We start from the raw sequence: 21012 nt of genomic DNA on the forward strand, positions 1-21012 counted from the left end.
CCAAGTGAAATAGTTTCCTGAAAAAATAAATTAATCTGTATATATTTCAAAATTCATTTATTTTTTGGATTAATGACATAGTATTTTATTAAGCTTTTTTAAATGGGCAAAAAAAATAAGATTTCTAGGGCTTTTGTTGTACTTACTAGGTTTAATCTCTCCTAATTTTTGGTTTAAAGGTTGTGGGAAGTTATATGTATTCAAATAATATCTGGCCATGAAAATCCATAAAATTAATAATCATTTATTTACTGACCAAGCATAAATAATAGAAAAATATGAACTATAACCAGTTCATAAAAACTGCTATGAATTAATCTTCCCTTCCCTTGCATTCTATTTTGTGTTTATTCATAATAAGAGTTTCAGCCTTATTTGTGTCAACTATATCCTCCACCTATCTAGATATAGTAGATAGGCATTCCAAATTCCATCCTGAGTTAACTCCAAATGATTCTTATAAACAGGGATTAAAAAAGTACTGTGGAATTGTCAGAGGGAAGATTTTCTTCATTTACACATTTGTATATTTGTCCATCACAATTTCTGCTATATAAGGCCTTGGGTATCTGATTATGGATTTGATGAGGAAGCTATTGAATTATTACTAATTATCGTTGGACCCATATTTAAAAAGCTCTGGACTGAATATGACTTTATCAAGTTACTATTTTTAAGTATAAAATATTTAAAAATTACATTTTTAATTTATAATATACATATGTGTTGGGAGGCTGAGGCGGGCGGATCATGAGGTCAGGAGATTGAGACCATCCTGGCTAACATGGTGAAACCCCATATCTACTAAAAATATAAATAATTAGCCAGGCGTGGTGACAGGCACCTGTAGTCCCAGCTACTGGGGAGGCTGAGGCAGGAGAATGACGTGAACCCAGGAGGCGGAGCTTGCAGTGAGCCGAGATCATGCCACTGCACTCTAGCCTGGGCGACAGAGCAAGACTCTATCTCAATAATAATAATAGTAATAATAATAATAATAATATGTAATAAGCATATTTGCAATATATATGTAACATGCAATATTACATGGTTGTGTGATTAAACAATTTAATTTCATTTATATAAAATATCTGTTTAAGAAAATAAATTTTCTTTCAACTATTTTCAAAGAAATTTTGGATCTCTTCCAGTTGATTAATATTGTAATAAAGTAAATTATATTGAATAATGTGCATTATAATAATAAGTAATTCTCATATTTAAAAAAATTGAACCTACAAAGACATTCCAATGGCTACTATTCATTTTGAGGTCCATATACTATTCTTTTAAATAAATGTATTGTTCTAAAACCTAAATCACTATGTTTCAGTTTTTAGCCCTAAAATACAGTTGAGTAGATGGTAGAAAGGATGTTAAGACCAAGAAGAAGAACTTTTAGTTGACTCCTCCTAGAATTGACCAGGTTTGTGATTCTACTCTATAATGAAAGACACTAAGAAACTTCATACAATATACACCTTTAGGTAATAGTTTGCTCTGAGTAAGAAACTTTGTTTAGACTTTCTGGCAAGATGGCTGAACAGGAACAGCTCCAGTCTGCAGCTCCCAGCAAGACCAACACAGAAGTTGGGTGATTTCTGCATTTCCAACTGAGGTAGCCAGCTCATCTCATTGGGACTGGTTAGAAAGTGGGTGCAGCCCATGGAGGGTGAGCAGAAGCAGGGTGGGGCATTGCCTCACCTAGGAAGTTCAAGGGGCCAGGGAACTCCCTCCCCTATCCAAGGGAAGCTGTGAGGGACTGTGCCATAAGGACTGTGCTATATGGCCCAGATACTATGCTTTTCCCATGGTTTTTGCAACCCATAGACCAGGAGATTCCCTCGTGTGCATGCACCACCAGGGCCCTGGGTTTGAAGCACAAAATTGGGCAGCTGTTTGGGCAGACACTGAGCTAGCTGCAGGAGTTTTTTTTTTTTTTCTTTTTTGCACTCCAGGGGTACCTGGAAACCCAGCGAGACAGAACCATTCACTCCCCTGGAAAAGGGGCTGAAGCCAGGGAGCTAAGTGGTCTTGCTCAGAGGGTCCCACTCCCATGGAGCCCAGCAAGCTAAGAACCACTGGCTTGAAATTCTCACTGACAGCACAGCAGTCTGAAGTTAACCCGGGACAATCGAGCTTGGTGGGAGGAGGGGTGTCTGCCATTACTGAGGCTTTAGTAGGTGGTTTTCCCCTCACAGTGTTAACTATGATTGTGCAGAACTCACCACAGTGTAGCCAAACACCTGGGGCCAGACTGCCTCTCCAGATTTCTCCTCACTGGGCAGGGCATCTCTGAAAGAAAGGCAGCAGCCCCAGTAAAGGACTTGTAGAAAAAATTCCCATCTGCCTGCTACAGAGCACCTGGGGGAAGGGGCAGCTGTGGGCACAGCTTCAGCAGACTTAAATGATCCTGCATGCCTGCTCTGAAGACAGCAGCAGATCTCCCAGCACAGCTCTTGAGCTCTGCTAAGGGACAGACTGCCTCCTCAAGTGGGTCCCTGACCTCTGTATCTCTTAACTGGGAGACACCTCTCAGCAGGGATCAACAGACACCTCATACAGGAAAGTTCTGGCTGGCATCAGGAGGGTGCCCCTCTGGGACGAAGCTTCCAGAGGAAGGAACAGGCAGCAATCTTTGCTGTTCTACAGCCTCCACTGGTGATACCCAGGCAAACAGGGTTTGGAGTGGACCTCCAGCAAATACCAGCAGAGCTGTGGAAGAGGGGCCTGACTGTTAGAAGGAAAACTAACAAACAGAAAGCAATAACATCAATCTCAATGAAAAAGATGCCCACAGAAAAACCCCATCCAAAAGCCAACAGCATCAAAGATCAAAGGTAGAAAAATCCACGAAGATGAGGAAAAATCAGCACTAAAATCCTGAAAATTCCAAAAACCAGAATCTCTCTTCTCCAAACGATCACAACTCCTCTCCAGCAGGGGCACAAAACTGGACAGAGAATGGCTTTGACAAATTGACAGAAATAGACTTAAGAAGGTGAGCAATAACAAACTTCTCTAAGCTAAAGGAGCATGTTGTAACCCCATGCAAGGAAGCTAAGAACCTTGATAAAAGGTTACAGGAACTGCTAACTAGATTAACCACTTTAGAGAAGAACATAAATAACCTGGTGGAGCTGAAAAACACAGTGCAAGAACTTTGTGTAGCATACACAAATATCAATAGCTGAACTGATCGAGGGGAAGAAAGGATATCAGAGATTGAAGATCAACTTAATAAAATAAACCATGAAGACAAGATTAGAGAAAAAAGAATGAAAAAGAATGAAAAAAGCCTCCAAGAAATATGAAACTATGTGAAAAGGCCAAATGTACAATTGATTGGTGTACCTGAAAGTGACAGGGAGAATGGAACCAAGCTGGAAAACATACTTAAGGATATTATCCAGGAGAACTTCCCCAACCTAGCGAGACAGGCCAACATTCAAATTCAGGAAATAAGAGAACACCACCAAGATACTCCTCAAGAAGAGCAACCGCAAGACACATAATCATCAGATTCTCCAAGGTTGAAATGAAGGAAAAAATGTTAAGGGCAGCCAGAGAGAAAGGTCAGGTTACCTACAAAGGGAAGCCAATCCAACAAACAGCAGATGTCTCTGCAGAAACCCTACAAGCCAGAAGAGAGTATGGGCCAATATTCAACATTCATAAAGAAAAGAATTTTCAACCCAGAATTTCATATCCAGTCAAACTAAGTTTCACAAGCAAAGAAGAAATAAAGTCCTTTACAAACAAGCACATGCTAAGGGATTTTGTTACCACCAGGTCTGCCTCACAAGAGCTCCTGAAGGAACCACTAAATATGGAAGGGAAAAGCCAGTACCAGCCACTGCAAAAACATATCAAAGTATAAAGACCAATGACACTACGAAGAAACTGCATCAACTAATGTATAAAATAAACAGCTAGCATCATGTTGACAGGATGAAATGTACACATAACAATATTTACATTAAATGTAAATGAGCTAAATGCCTCAATTAAAAGACACAGGCTGGGAAATTGGATAAAGAGTCAAGACCCATCAGTGTGCTGTATTCAGGAGAACCATCTCATGTGCAAAGACACACATAGGCTCAAAATAAAAGGATGAAGGAATATTTACCAAGCAAGTGGAAAGCAAAAACAAGCAGGGGTTGCAATCCTAGTCTCTGATAAAACAGATTTTAAACCAACAAAGATAAAAAAAAGACAAAAAGGCATTACATAATGGTAAAGGGATCAATGCAACAAGAACTAACTATTCTAAATATATATGCACTCAATACAGGAGCATCCAGATTCATAAAGCAAGTTCTTAGAGACCTACCAAGAGACTTAGACTCCCACACAATAATAGTGGGAGACTTTAACACCCCACTGTAAATATTAGACAGATCAATGAGACAGAAAATTAACAAGAATATTCAGGACTTGAACGCAACTCTGTACCAAGCAGAACTAACAGACATCTGCAGAACTCTCCACCCCAAATCAACAGAATATACATTCTTCTCAGCACCACATAGCACTTATTATAAAATCGACCTGATAATTGAAAGTAAAACACTCCTCAGCAAATGGAAATCATAAACAGTCTCTCAGACCACAGTGCAATCAAATTAGAACTCAAGATTAAGAAACTCACTCAAGACTGCACAACTACAGGCAAACTGAACAACCTGCTCTTAAATGACTACTGGGTAAATAATGAAATTAAGGAAGAAATAAATAAATTCTTTGAAACCAATGAGAACAAAGACGCAACATACCAGGATCTCTGGGACACAGCTAAAGTAGTGTTTAGAGGGATATGTATAGCACTAAATCCCCACAGAAGAAAGTGGGAAAGACCTAATATTGACAACCTAACGTCACAATTAAAAGAACTAGAAAAGCAAGAGCAAACAAATTCAAAAGCTAGCAGAAGACAAGAAATAACTAAGATCAGAGCAGAGCTGCAGGAGATAAAGACATGAAAAACCCTCCAAAACTCAATGAATCTAGGAGTTGGTGTTTTGAAAAGATTAACAGAATAGACTGTTAGCCAGACTAATAAAGAAGAAAAGAAAGAAGAATCAAATGTACATAATAAAAAATGATAAAGGGGGTATCACCACTTTTCCCACAGAAATACAAACTGCCATCAGAGAATATTATAAACACCTGTATGCAAATAAACTAGAAAATCTAGAAGAAATGGATAAAGTCCTGGACATATACACCCTCCCAAGGGTAAACCAGGAAGAAGTTGAATCCCTAAATAGACCAATAATAAGTTCTGAAATTGAGGCAGTAATTAAGAGCTGATATTGGTACCAAAACAGATATATAGACCAATTGAGCAGAACAGAGTCTGCAGAAATAACACCACACATCTAAAACCATCTGATCTTTGACAAACCTGACAAAAACAAGCAATGGAGAAAGGATTCCCTGTTTAATAAATGGTGCTGGGAAAACTGGCTAGCAATATGCAGAAACCTGAAACTGAACACCTTCCTTACATCTCATACAAAAATTAACTCAAGATGGATTAAAGGCTTAAACCTAAAGCCATAAACTCTAGAAGAAAACCTAGGCAATACCATTCAGGACATAGGCATGGGCAAACACTTCATGACTAAAACACCAAAAGCAACGGCAACAAAAGCCAAAATTGACAAATGGAATCTAATGAAATCAAAGAGCTTCTGCACAGCAAAGGAAACTATCATCAGGGTGAACAGGCAACCTACAGAATGGGAGAAAATTTTTGCAATCTATCCATCTGACAAAGGTCTAATATCCAGAATCTACAAGGAACTTCAACAAATTTACAAGAAAAAACAAACAACCCCATCATAAAGTGGGCAAAGGATACAAACAGACACATCACAAAAGAAGACATTTATGTGGGCAACAAACATGATAAAAAGCTCGTCATCACTGGTCATTAGAGAAATGCAAAGCAGAACCACAGTGAGATACCATCTCATGCCAGTTAGAATGGCTATCATTAAAAAGTCAGGAAACAACAGATGCTGAGAGGATGTGGAGAAATAGGAATGCTTTTATACTGTTGGTGGGAGTGCGAATTAGTTCACCCATTCTGGAAGACTATGTGGCGATTCCTCAAGGATCTTGAATCAGAAATACCATTTGACCCAGCAATCTCATTACTGGGTATATACCCAAAGGATTATAAATCATTCTACTATAAACACACATGTACACCTATGTTTACTGCAGTGCTATTCACAATAGCAAAGACTTGGAACCAACCCAAATTCCCATCAATAATAGACTGGATAAAGAAAATGTGGCACATATACACCATGGAATACTATGCAGACATGAAGAAGAATGAGTTCATGGCCTTTGCAGGGACCTGGATGAAGCTGTGAACCATCATTCTCAGCAAACTAACACAGGAATAGAAAACCACACACTGCATGTTCTCATTCATAAGTGGGAGTTCAACAATCAGAACACATGGACACAGGGAGGGGAACATCACACAGCAGGACCTGTCAGGGGGTGTGGGCCAAGGGGAGGGAGAGCATTAGGACAAATACATAATGCATGCGGGGCTTAAAACCTAGATGACGGGTTGATGGGTGCAGCAAACCACCATGGCACATGTATACCTATTTAACCAACCTGCACATTCTGCACATGTATCCCAGAACTTAAAGTTTAATAAAAAATAGTTTTTTTTGTTTAAAATTCTGACTTCAAATTGGTACACCCTGACTTCTTAAAATGACCATGTATCAATTAAAATGCATCCATCTTCTAAACAGAAACTGCTTCAAAGATCTTTTATTATTCTTCGGAAAGGAATGCATGAATCAATGATTACAAAGCATTCCTCAGCTTTGCCAGTTCCTTTTATCTTGTGAGGAGATTAATAGCCATCCTTGAGACACCAGCTGCTTTCTATTTATCAAACAGAAGCCAGTGGCTGGTAGCTCTCCTGGAGGACTAAGGAAAGATGTACACAGATCTAACTGCTTGGTTGATAATCTGAAGGAGGCAAAGCCACGCCTTCCACAGTCTGATGAGTCTCTAAAGATTGTGATTATTTTTTTCTCACTTTGGTTAATACATTTATCAAATATTTAATCATCAGCTGATCATAATTTTGTGTGTTTATGTTCCAAAATGGCTTCAATCCTGCAGCCAGGTCTCCCTCACATCACTTTCATGAGAAACTATATCTAAGTACTCTAATAGCCATTTTGTTTTTAGCAGTGTTTTTTATCTTTCCTAATATTTAAAAAAAAATTTATTCCTTATCTTCAAGATTGTGCAATCTCAAAAAAGTGATGAACATTAGAGAAATAATTGACCTATATTTTATAACCAACTTCCTGCTTGAAATTTATTTATAATGTTTGTGCTGTAATCACTCTAAAACTTATTTGTCAAAAACAAACTCATTGTCTTCCACTCCAAAAGTTTGCTTCTCCTTCTGCCTTCTGGTCTCAGATGATGAAATACCTTTACTGTCAATTGTTGGAAATAAGAATCCTAGCCATCTTGACTTGTATCTTTGCTTGAATTTTTCTGAAGTGTTACATAAAAAATTGAATACCAACATTATCTAATACCATTTCGGAAATGCCTTATGGATTCAGCCACTACAGCACTTACCACACCTCCGTTCTAGAACCTCAGTATCTTTTCTTCAGGGCTTCCCAACCTGAGTTATTGATTTACTTCAGCTCTTGGAATTTGAAAGTATGGTAGGGGCATGTTAGGGGTCTGAACACAATCTTATATGTTTGTGTTGGCAGTAAGTAACATCAGGCTTTTTTGGTCTACCACACAGAGCATCTCCAAATAGGTGTTGTAGTGACATCAGCTACACAGTACCTCATTGATTATTACAAACAGGAAAGACACATGTTTTCAAGTGCTCAAGAGGCAGAATTTAAAGTCAAATACATGCCCAGCTTGATGGTAGGATGGCTCCGTGAGGACAGGCAAGAATCCTTTCAGAAACAGTTACTGGCAATGACTTCCAGAGTTCAAAGTGTCCCTTTCTGGCACTCCTGTGTGCACAAATGCTATTTATGTGCTTCATAGGGCTTCTCAGACACGAAATCAATGCGTTTTAAATCATTCTTCTATCCCTGGGTAGATATGAACATTAGTGAGTAATGTGTATATAATTTAAAAATTCACAGGGAAGACTGAGAAAATGTGTTTATTAAGTGGTATCCATAATCAAATAATTTATAAATGCCATTTCATATGTTTCTCTTGACACCATTTCTTTAGTGTCTCTCACTTTAAGGATGTCCTCATCTCATTTCTCACATATGTTATACCCTGCCTCTTTTCTCCCTCTTCAGGGTTTTCTAGAGAATTCAAATTCTTCCTGTCCTTCTCTTTCTTCTATTCAAATTAACCCCTACCATACTCAATCCTTGAAATATGACAATACACGGAATCTTCTAACCTATGTACCTATTAGGTTATTCTGCCACAAAAGGTCTCATTAGGAATAATTCGATTTATAATATTTTAAACTCATTTTCATATTTCTTCCCCGCTTCAGGAGCCACTCAAACTTGTTCTTCTTCCTCCATTCAACCTTTCCTAATGATTTCCAAGAAAAGGCCATTTCCCTTTTTGTTGTGGATAAACTCACCTTTCACCATATTAAGGACTTCAGTTCATTAATTAAACCTACTTTGTCTATTACCATTCTGATTAGTATATAATCATGTTATGGGATATTTTATCTTAAGAGAAACAATTTTTTTTCATATACCTCTAGCTCCAGCTATTACAGTTTTCTCTCTGCTTTTCTTCAAACAAAAGTCCAGTAACTCCCTCTTATTTTGGGTGATATATTCTAAGACCCTCAGTGGATGCCTGAAACCACAGATAGCATGGAACCCTATATATATCATTTTTTTTCATAAATATACATATCTCTCATTAAGTTTAATCAGCAGACACAACCTACCCAGCAATTTTTACATTTTTTAGTTTAAACCCATTCCTGAATCTGTGCACTGTCTCTAATTTGAAGTAAATGGCTTTGTGTTTCTTGTTTCAGGGACTTCCTGCTGAAGTTGTCATATAGCCTCAATGCATTCTGACATAACACATCATTGTCAATTGAAACACGTTTCTGTTTATGTCTTCCATCCACAAATTTAATGGCTTTTCCACCTTAACTAAGCACTTATGCACTGTTGCCATAACTTTTGCAGTTTGAGGTGTGACAGCAATGCTAGCACAAATTTCTTTTACCTTCTTCACAGCTTCACAGATAGACGATGCATTTCTTACTATAGATTTTAGCAACCTCAACATATGACTTCCTTTTTTTCCATTAAGTCAAAAATTTTTACATTTTCACTTAAAGAAAGCATTTTACAGCTTCTCTTTGGAATATCTAAATTGCCAGTATCACTACTCTTGCACTTTGGGGCCATTACTACCTCAAATAGGGCTAGTGGCGCATACGCACTGTGATATTTGACACTTGATCTGATAAGGGAGATGGCTATTGAGTGATTAACAGGCAGGTAGCTTGGAGAGTGTGGACACACTGGACAAAGGGATGATTCACATCTCAGGTGGGGCAATAGTTATATTCCGATTTTTTATCTTGTTTTAAAAATATAAATATATGTTTTTGACTTACTAAGTTTATTGTAAATTACTGTCATTTACAAGAGCTTCAGAAAGAATAAAATACAAATCAACTTAGCAAAAAAAAGCAAGATATATACACTGAAAACTACACAACATTTCTGAACGAATTTAAAAAGGATCTAAATAAATGGACTAACATCATATGTTCATAAATTAGAAGTTATTAATGTAAAAATGGCAATCATTTTAGAATCAATCTTCAAGTTAGACACTATCCCACTCATAATCCTAAAAGGCTTCTTTGGAGAAATTGACAAGCTGATTATTAAATCTCAAGGGACCATGAATAGTCAAGACCATTTTGAAAATGTACAAAAATAGATGACTCACACTTCTGATTTCAAAACTAACTGCAAAACTATAGTAATCAAGTCCGTGTGGCAGTGGCATTAGGACAGACACATAGATCCATGGAATAAAATTGGAAGTCTAGAAATAAACTTTCACATTTATGTTCAAATGATTTTTGAAAAGGGTTTAAAGACAATGTAATGGAGAAAAGAGTAGTCTTTTCAACAAATAGTGCTGGAAAATTACTACTTTTGTACTTCCAAGTAAAAAACCTTAGAACACTTTAACACTTATTAGTATATTTCTCTTACTTTATTTTTTCATGCATTTTATTTTATAAATTTTGAATATATAAAAATTATCATTAATTTATAGATTTAAAATTTATTTAGTGTTTTTCTGTACATATTTTTCCATTTTTTCTTTCTAAATATCCAAGCTTTCATCTGTTCATTTTATTTTATCTTCTATTTAGCCATAGAAATATCTGACTTTTTATTGCAATTAGGTCTGATGATTGGTTATTTGTTTTTCTCTCCCTGGAAATGTCTTTGTTTTGCTTTCATTTTTAAAGTTATAGTTTGAGATATAATTCACATGACATGTGATGCACCAGTTAAAATATAAAATTCAAACTGTGTTAGTATATTCACAGAGGTGTACAACTATTATCACAATAAATATTAGTTTATTTTCATCACCTCAAAAAGAAATCTCATACTCATGAGCAATCCCTCTGCATTTCCTCCAAGGTGGGTGACACAAGAAAAATTCTACTGTACTTCCAGGCTTTATAAATTTGCCTATTCTGGACATTTCTTATAAATGGAATTAAAAAAAATGTGGTCTTCTGTGACTAGCTGTTTTTTACTCGGTATATTAAATTTTTACTTAGTATAATAACAGTTCAGGGTGCCAAACTAATGTTTGGGCTATTTTGGGGGGCTCTACTTTTTTTTCTTTTCTTTTTTTTTTTTTTTTTTTTTTGAGACGGAGTCTCGCTCTGTCACCCAGGCTGGAGTTCTCGGCTCACTGCAAGCTCCGCCTCCTGGGTTCTGGCCATTCTCCTGCCTCAGCCTCCTGAGTAGCTGGGACTACAGGCGCCTGCCACCACGCCCGGCTAATTTTTTGTATTTTACAGTAGAGACAGGGTTTCACCATGTTAGCCAGGATGGTCTCGATCTCCCGACCTCGTAATCCGCCTGCCTCGACCTCCCAAATTACTGGGATTACAGGTGTGAGCCACCGAGCCCGGCCAGGGCTCTACTTTTTTAGTGAATGCTGAATGCCAAATTTTTAGCCTCTTCTACGACCAGCAACACAATACTGGAGTATATGAAGCTGATTTTGTTATTTTACCTTCTACCTCTTCCTAATAATTAAATTTAAGAAGAGTACCAAGTAGTTCCACTACCAAAAATGACACATGATATAATTTGGAGTAACGCTTCCACTGAGAATAACTTTAAATTCTTTTAAAAAGAAAAAAAAACAAACTTAATATGTAAGAGTTTTAACAAGGCAATAGGGCTTGTGGAGCTAATGTATTAAAATGGTGAAACTTCAGAGACAAAAGCCCTTCATTGAAAGACATGTTCCCTAGAGGTGTCTGCCAATTTTGACTGAAAGAATAAGAAGGTAAACATATCTTTAGACAAACTCACTGAGCTGAGGGTTGGAGGGGTGTGAAATATTCACATTCAGTATTCACCAAGAAATAGACCCCTGAAAAACAGCCTAATATTATTTTGGAGATATGTAAAAGAGCTTGGCTCTATTCTGCCTAAAAATATTTTTTCTTATGTAAATTATCTCTGAAAACCCTTTTCCTATATTTAATCAATGCATGCTTAGTATATGCAATCTATCAATTTTACTTCATTTAAAGTATTTCCTTGTCTATGATAATGTCACAGAGTACTTCAAAAATCACACTTATTTTCAATAAGCATCTATAAGTTTCTATATTACTTTATCTTTAGATAAAATAAAACAACACAAATATAATTAATCAAGCATTCATTCCTCTTTTCAGATGGAATCAACTTATAAGTGGAGGTATGTTTTAAAGTGGATACAGTGTAATTCTACAGTCTCTGAATGAAATAAGTATAGTTTTTCTATGCCAGAAATTGTAATAGCAGCCAAAACTAAGCACTATCTATGCCATTTTCTAATTAGTGTCCTAGTTAAAGCATTCTAATGGAATAACTACTTTGAAATATGGCCTAAATTTAATCAATGTCTCTCAGCACCTGCTTAGTGATGAGGTATTCTTTTTGTTTCCTTTTAGCCAGGAAAAGAAGGAAACTAATACTGACAGTCCACAGTACCAATCACTGGGTTTCTATCATATGTATTATCTCATTTAATATTCATGGTAGTCCTGCTAGGCAGTTATCATTTTTCTGGAAGGAATTTCTAGCATAAAGAGGTCACTAACATTTGCAGTGATAGTGCTGGGAAAGTCACTTTAAATTTATCAGAAGAAATTAGAAGTATGGTAGACAGGAAAGGCCTGGAAAGTACCTTTTATGACTGAGAGATCCAAATAGTTAACCTAGGTAGAAAGGTTTATGCAGGCTTAACATTTCAATATATTTCATAGGTGCTAAATTTAATAAATCATAGAGCAGACCATAAGAAAATCAAAAGATACTATGAGACTACTGGAACTATGTTGCACAATTAGGGGTTCACCCATCATTTATACGCATATTTGTAAAAATGAAATCTAGGGGCTGTTGTTAAAAGTTAGTAGAACACATAGACAAAAATTCAAAAGCTATTTAGCCATGGAATTCAATCTTCATGTAAACTATAATTTGGAAGAAGATTTTAAGTTTAAATTAAGTGTTTTAGTTATTGTTTTACATAAACCAGTATGTTTATTGTGGCACTATTCACAATAGCAAAGACTTGGAACCAACCCAAATGTCCAACAATGATAGACTGGATTAAGAAAATGTGGCACATATACACCACGGAATACTATGCAGCCATAAAAAATGATGAGTTCGTGTCCTTTGTAGGGACATGGATGAAGCTGGAAACCATCATTCTCAGCAAACTATCGCAAGGAGAAAAAACCAAACACCACATGTTCTCACTCATAGGTGAGAACTGAACAATGAGAACACACGGACACAGGCAGGGGAACATCATACACCGGGGCCTGTTGTGGGGTGGGGGGAGTGGGGAGGGAAAGCTTTAGGAGATATACCTAATGTTAAATGATGAGTTACTGGGTTCAGCACACCAACATGGCACAGTATACATATGTAGCTAACCTGCACGTTGTGCACATGTACCCTAAAACTTAAAGTATAAAAAAAAATTACAGGTTGTTGTTGACAAAAATTTAATGAGAAAATATAAGAGGATAGTAGAGAAACGTCTTCACCTCTCATTCTTGACAGTAAATTTGTTACAATTCCATAATCCTGCAATTACATTGGAGAAACTAAAAGTTGGAATTAGATAGATTAATCTGTACTGAGGTAAAAGTTAATTATAGTATTTTATAAATTCTCATATGTGGAGGGCTTATCAATAAATATGTATTTCATATGTTATTATTATAATTCCTGGAATATGTAAATACACCATTCATGGAAAAGAATATAAGATAAGGTCAAAATTTTCATAGATTCAGAGTAAATCAGTTTATCATATATTTTTGATTATTAGTATTTAAAATTAAATTCCATCCTATTTATATACTATAACAACATATTCAATGTCATTTAAAACTATATGTGGAATTATATAGTAGGAGTCCAGCTTCCTTGACTGAGAATATAGATATTCCCAAAAGATATATTATTCCAATATATGCAATGAATTTATATTAAATAATTTGAATAGATTTTATGAAAGACTTTTGGGTGAGAATTACTCAAACATTATCATATTAAAAAATTATTGTTTCTGTGGTGTCTGATGTAAGAAAACTCTTTCCCAGACAATTTCCAGACCCAATCAGCCAGTGGAAAATTGTCACTGGATGTACAATCACCAGCCTTAGACCTTAGTTTGATCGACTGGAGAGTATTAACTGAAGTAGGCGTCTGTTATGAATGGTGGGTAAGGCAGGACTGGGAAAAAACTGAGAATGACAATCACCTTGTGGGTTTAACAGCATTATATTCATTTTAGAGTTTATAAAGAGATTAGACACCAAGATCTCAAATATTTAAATGACTTATTCAAAGTTAAACAACAGCGAGATAATCAATTTTAGCTTTGAAACAAAATCATTTTATTCCAAATTTAAGATAGCTGCCTCTTGACGTTGTATTTATGAACATTGAAACAAAATGTTAGCTCATTCTAGTTTGTACTGTAAAATGTTGAATGTGAGAAATGCAAATGCCTTTGTAAAAATGCAACTAATATCTTAATTTTGAGCCTTCCTATCTTCTTAAGATAGAAAATTTTTCTTAAAATGTATATGTTCAGAGTTCAGAGATATGTTCTAATTTTCTTCATTTTGTAGTCAGGGCATAATTTGTTAGCACTACTTTCACATTTTAGTGTACTTTTTTTCAGAGTGATCAAAAACTTTCTTTCCAAAGCACCAACAATGAACAAATTTTTTCTAGAAGAAAGCTAGTTTAGAAATGCAGAGGAAAATGGATTAATGATTCAAAAAGAAGTCTTTGAAAACAAATTTTTTACCTACCTACTCAAGCTCCCCTTGCTGAGAATAAATTTTTTGAATAAATAGCATGTCATGTCTGGATCTAACTGGAATTAAGGAATCTAAGAGTTTCTTTACTTCTTGACTCTTCTTTATCCTAAGAAAATATCTTTTATATATAGAGATGAATCCAACTGATTCCCTGTCATTTGATTTAATTTTAGCCCTTCAGTCACAAGCAATGCCCAGTGAACTGCAGATTCTCATCAGTTCAGAACAAGGCCACACATGGAGACAAAGTATGATGAATAGTCTGTTACTATAACCCAGAGGAGCTGACCTTGGCATTGGTGAGACCCAAATTAGTATCAAAGCTCATATTTCGTTGAATATCCTCTCTCATAGCCACAGCTTTGACCAGATGTATGGAAGCTAAGAAAACAACCTCTTACCTTTAGCAAATTTGAACTCAGTCATAAAACTTTTACAAATAATTGAATTATATAAAAGAGCTTATTCTCAACTTATTTTTCTTTCTTTTTTCCCTTCTTTTAGGACTCAGATCCTAAACAATTTCATTGTAATATTAACAATTACATGATTCATGGTACATGATTTTAGGTTTCTTGGTTGTTACATAACAGAAATTTAGAAGTTTTTGCAAATAGGCTCCATTATATTTCAAGTGCTTTTTACTTAATGAATTTTTAAACAAATTCAGACAAACAACACTTAACTGGCTTCTAGAAAATTGTTCTATTTGATATATCAGTACCTTTCATTTACCTTTTAAATAAGTCCTCGAGAAATAAACTCAGGACAATTTTAGTTTGCGTGTGTGTGTGCACGTGTGCACATATGTGTGTTCCTTCCTAAAACCTTCTTTGTGGACAGTCCAATTCTAAAATGTAATTGGAATTCTGGAATATTGTGGCATGACATTCTGTGGAAATTTGACTACTGAATCCATTTATACAACCCCTTTAGATAATGTATGCATATTTTCCTTTTTCAAATAGAAGTAAATGTGATGTGAGTACTGTTTCAAATACTAGTACCAGAAGTTTTTTAAAAAGGTCAATTTTGCTGATACAATTTTGGAGTCTATTATGAATAAATTGCCCTTTCTCATATATCTTCATTATATGTTATGCTTCCTAATATCCACCATTTCCCCCCAAATTTGAATAAAGTAGAGATATTCAAAATCTTGGCTAATAAAAGGAAACATACTCCATTTACTAACTAGAAAAGTAAGTTCCTTTACTAAATTTAAGTTAGATGATATACCAATATATTATGAAAATTGGTTCTGTTAATTTTTCCTTTCAAATTATTTTCTCTATTACAAGTTCTACACCTTTAAGAAAGATTTTTAATGATGAAAAAAATTACAAAGCAGCTTAATAAAGCTTCTGTCTTGGCTTGTCTTGTGCTGCTATAACAGAATACCACAGACTGAGTGATTTATAAAGAACATAACTTTATTTAGAGGCTGGCATCTCACAAGGGCTGTCCTGCTGCCTCATCCCACGGCAGAAGGGGGAGGGGCAAAAAAGAATGAGACAAAGAGCAAGAGGTGGCCAAACCCATATTTTAAAATAAGAAAACCATTCCCATAATAATGGCATTATTCTATTCATGCAGGTGGTGCCCCCATGACCCAAACGTCTCCCATCAATTTTCATCCCCTAATGCCATCACATTAGGAATCAAGTTTCCAGTACATAAATTTGTTACTGAAACACCTGGCATTTTGTCTAGGTTCTGCTGTTCACTGCACAAAAAGCAAATCACAGAGACAAGTATTGCCAAGGAAGAAGGCTCTAATCAGGTGCTACAGCTGAGGTGATGGGAGATCAGTCTCAAATCCATCTCCCTGACCAACTAAAACTAGAGGTTTATATAGCAGGGAAGAAATGTAGCAATGTTTTGTAAAAGAGGAACTAGGGAAGGGCAAAGAGGCAATCATGATGAATGAGGGGTCCTGCATCTCATTGTCTGAATGCAGTGATCTGGTGAGTTTCAGTTCTTTGAGTCTTTTTTTGAGAGGCCCTAAGGTGGTTTCCTGAGGAAGGAACTCAGATAAAACAAATATAAGGTTCAAGCTTTAAGACAAGAAGGGTCAATTTCAATGTTTATTTGAAAAACTATCTATGTGACTATTGGGTCAGTTTCAGAACTTTGGGGGACACATTCAAACCATAGCAACTTCCAGTGAGGAATTGCACTTGCTCAAAACTATCACTCTGAGGTAGAGTTCAATTTATCCAAAGCCATTCCCCAGAGGCTGGATTCTGAAAGATATAGCCTCTTACAGAACATCAGGGAAACCCACTATAGAATAGTTTTTAAAGTAATTAACCCTATAGAGTTCTGACATGGAATATCAAGACTGGGAACAACTACAATGCTTGCATCCCAGCTGATTACATCAAATCTGGAACCTACACTCTCATAAACATTGAACAATAAGTTGATAGAATAGGGCTCAAGATCAGTATTATGCTCAACCCTTCTGATTATGGATTCCAGTCACTGCCCACATCAAAGGAGGGAATGGCTCTTCCCAAATCACACACGACAAAGAAGAAGTCTCTCATGGTGTCTAATGTCTAGACCTGTGTTCTGTCCCATAATGCACTGGGTAGTGGGAGACCTGCACATGGGAGATGTACATATTTGATACAGGCAATTGCCCTTGTTGACATAAAAATTTCATTCAATGCAATTTCTTAATTCTAAAATTTCATGGAGAAGATTTTTCTTTTTAAGTTTGATTTTGAAGTTTGTATTCTCCATAGTTCTAGAGCAAGGGTTTTCTAGCAGTGTAAAGAAAAATATTTTCATATGATATCAAAATATTTTGTAATCACTGTAATCTGCATTGTCAACCATGCATTCTGTGATAGATAATAAAAGAATGTTGTTTTAGGTAACTAAATAGTCTGATAATGTGTTACCTAATCCATGAGTAAATATATTAAAATGACATCTGAAAAAAATCTATTGTTTAATAACTTGTGAGGAAAACAAGAGTTGAAAAAAATGTTGATGACTCAGAATCCATCAACATAAATCATTGACACAAATGAAAAAGATTAAACTTTCAAACAATTAAGAATTGTGCTTCAAGGCTATACCATTTTATCATGATTGCTTAACCTCATGCTTCTGTATCTAATAAGTTTGGATTTGACAATCCTCTTTCTCTATAGACCACTGCTCTTAACAACAACAGCAAAAATTCTGTGAGCTTCAAAATTTGAGTTATTTTGAATTGAAACAGACCTTTCATTAATTTGTCCATTTATAAATATTTGCACACATTTATACTACGGAAAGCACTATTCTACACTTTTTTTTTTTTTGAGACAGTCTCGCTCTTGTAGCCCAGGCTGGAGTGCAGTGCTTCCTGGGTTCAAGCAATTCTCCTGACTCAGCCTCCTGAGTAGCTGGGATTACAGGCACCCGCTATCATTCCTGGCTAATTTTTGTACTTTTAGTAGAGACAGGGTTTCGCCATGTTGGCTAGGCTGGTCTCGAACTCCTGACCTCAGGTGATCTGCCCACCTCGGCCTCCCAAAGTGTTGGGATTACAGGCATGAGCCACCACGCCCAACCCATTCTACACTATTAAAGGCACACGAAGAATCTAACGTGCATACTTACTTAAAGAAGACCAGGGAAATGGTTTACAGACAGTGGTCACAGCTTTATTTGGTATGTAATCAATTTAGAGTTTCTGTAAAGAATTTTAAAATATTAATTAGAGTAAAATAGGATATGTTAGGATACCAGATTATGAGAAGAGACAGATGGATAAAAAAGAGATTTGGATAGGATAAGGTAGTGAGAAGAGACGAGAAGAGAAAACAAGAGGAAAGGATAGGAGAAGAGAGGAGAGGGGAGAAGACCCATGGGATATGTGTATTTTGCAATAGCCAGTTGTTTTGCTGACATATTAACAAAACTTATTCTCATTCCATGCAGTTTCTTAATTCCAAAATGTCACAATTTTTATCGTGCTCTGTAATAACAGGTATACTGTTCTAAGACTAGAAAACAGTAGACTAGAGTAGCCTGAATGGTAAAGGTGAGAATAAGAATGCATAATCTGGATCACCCTATAAAATGTATTCCTTACTGAAAGTGTTAGGCAAAAAGTTTGAAAGCTAGTTGTGGTGCAAACTAAATGAATGCAAATATTTATGACATAAAGAAGAAAATATTAAATGTTAAAAGAGTCAAAATATGAGGATTCAGAGATGGGAAAAGATTACTTCACTTGGAGAAATATGATGATCATTCAAGTACCCTTGGTAGCACTTCTCTGAAATAGGAAAGACAATTTCTTCAGAGAATTAAGGGGAGGAGGCAGTGAGATAGTTTCAATGGAATAGGAAATGATCACCCTATAAATTTTCCTTTTAAAAGACATTATTTCCTATAAACATCAATAATAGCAAATACATACATAGAATTAAGATCAAAGATTTGATAAAATGTATTTCTTTACATTTTAAGTCTGCTTTGTAATAATAATGCCATAAATAAAAATAATTATCACTTTTCACTCCCTAGTATGTCTACAATATCATCCTAGATACTTTATGTAATTCATTCCGTACAAAACCATTATGAGGTAGGTATTTCGTATAACTCCCACTTCAGGTGATGAAAATTAACTCTGAAAGCTTGGGAAACTTACCTCTTGGTCACTCATGTAGCATGTGGATGAGTGGGTACAGATTTTATATGCAACTATATTTCTCCCAAGCTGCTGTTCTGAACCACCACATTCTTCTACTCTTGGCAAGTATAGGGATAATTGACTAGAGAAAAAAATGTTTCTAAGTACATACAGGTGCATTAATACAGTGATGTTTCAGTTATAAAGAAACTAGAATATGTGAGAGCTGCCTACTCTAAAGAATCTCACAGTAACTAATCTACTCCTATCTTTTTATAGGTTTTCCAAGTTGGTTCAAACTAATGTGAACTTTCTGGATCTGGTCCAGTAATCCACAATGCACACACAATATGAGGAATAGTAGCTTAACCTCACTTTTCTCTAGATGGATTTCTGGGTATGAGTTTCAAGTCTTTTGGCATCAAATACTAAAACCTCCAGTAATCCCAATGCACATGTGCAACAAGACAATTTTAGCTACAGCCTCATGCATAAAATACAGCTCAATTTTTATTTAAAAAGTTTGGAAGAAACATATTGGGATATCTATTTACATTTTAATGGGATATGGGTCTAGGGCTACATTTTCCATCATATGGAACTAGTTTCCTAGTAAACTAGTTTGAATCCTGCTGACATTTTGCCTTAGTGCCTCTCAATCATTTAAATATAACATTTAAGTTTATGTAATCTTCCAACATTTTTAATTTTGTTCCAAAACTCAAAAATTAGCCCCTAGAGTATAAGTGCAACATGTAAATATGCATCTTACAAAATGCCAGAAATAAAGGATCAATGCCAATAGAATGAGAGAAGCATATTAATAATTTTCACAACTACTTACAGAGCAGTTTATAAAGAGCAGCCTGATAGACGCTCAGCCATTTCTCTGGCACTATGATCCTTAAATCTGGGGGAGATTTAAAGTAATGAGGTCGCCAGTATTTTTTAATATGCTCCACTCCAGTTAGAGCCTTGGGTTTTTTCTTCAATGTGACACAAACCTATAAAATTCTCTTTCATTCAATCCTGCTCCTTTTTACCTAGGTGACACCTATGAATTAAAAAAATAATTTGTGCAATATGCATCTGTATAGCTTTTCTAAAACAGTTGAAGCCTCACTGTGCATGTCCTCCTTCCTCAGCATTTTCTCTTCACACCTTTCAGAGAAATTCACAATCTTGAATCTGTTTTTATCACTACCAACATATCTTTATAATTGTCCCACCTATCCATTGTTTTGAATGTTTTGATAATATTTTAATGGCATTATTTTGTACATATATATTCATATCTATAAAAATTAACTCTCTGTTCTTTTCAGCAACAACTTTTGAGCAATTTTCAGCAATGAATTTAAGCATTTACATTGAATTGACTTATTTTAATTTTTGTATAGTATATTATTGCAAAAACATTCCTATATTAAGTTGTTCTCTTCTTAAATAAACATTTAAACTTTTTCTAGTTTTATAATAATGTAAATGTCATTCTTGTGCATGTTTCCTTGTTCACGTATGTGGAAAGTTAGTGAATAAACAAAGTGAAATGGCTGAATTAAAGATTATTTGAATATATGAGTTGATTAGATATTGCTATGCCTGTATTTCTCCCCAGTGTATTTAAGTCAATTTACTTAGCTTCAGTCAATGGATGAGCATATTGGATTTTTTATTTTTCATTTCAGGTGATGTTTGCAAAAAGTTTGTTTCTCTTTTA

General features: G+C 35.5%; 1 pseudogene; it reads left to right on the top strand.

The window, feature by feature from the left end:
* LOC100989108 (large ribosomal subunit protein eL18-like) overlaps positions 1-17685 on the top strand; it is a 97036-nt pseudogene extending 79351 nt beyond the window's left edge.
* Positions 17686-21012: the final 3327 nt, after the last annotated feature.

This window comes from Pan paniscus, chromosome 9, assembly GCF_029289425.2.
Source record: "Pan paniscus chromosome 9, NHGRI_mPanPan1-v2.0_pri, whole genome shotgun sequence".
Lineage (NCBI taxonomy): Eukaryota > Metazoa > Chordata > Mammalia > Primates > Hominidae > Pan > Pan paniscus.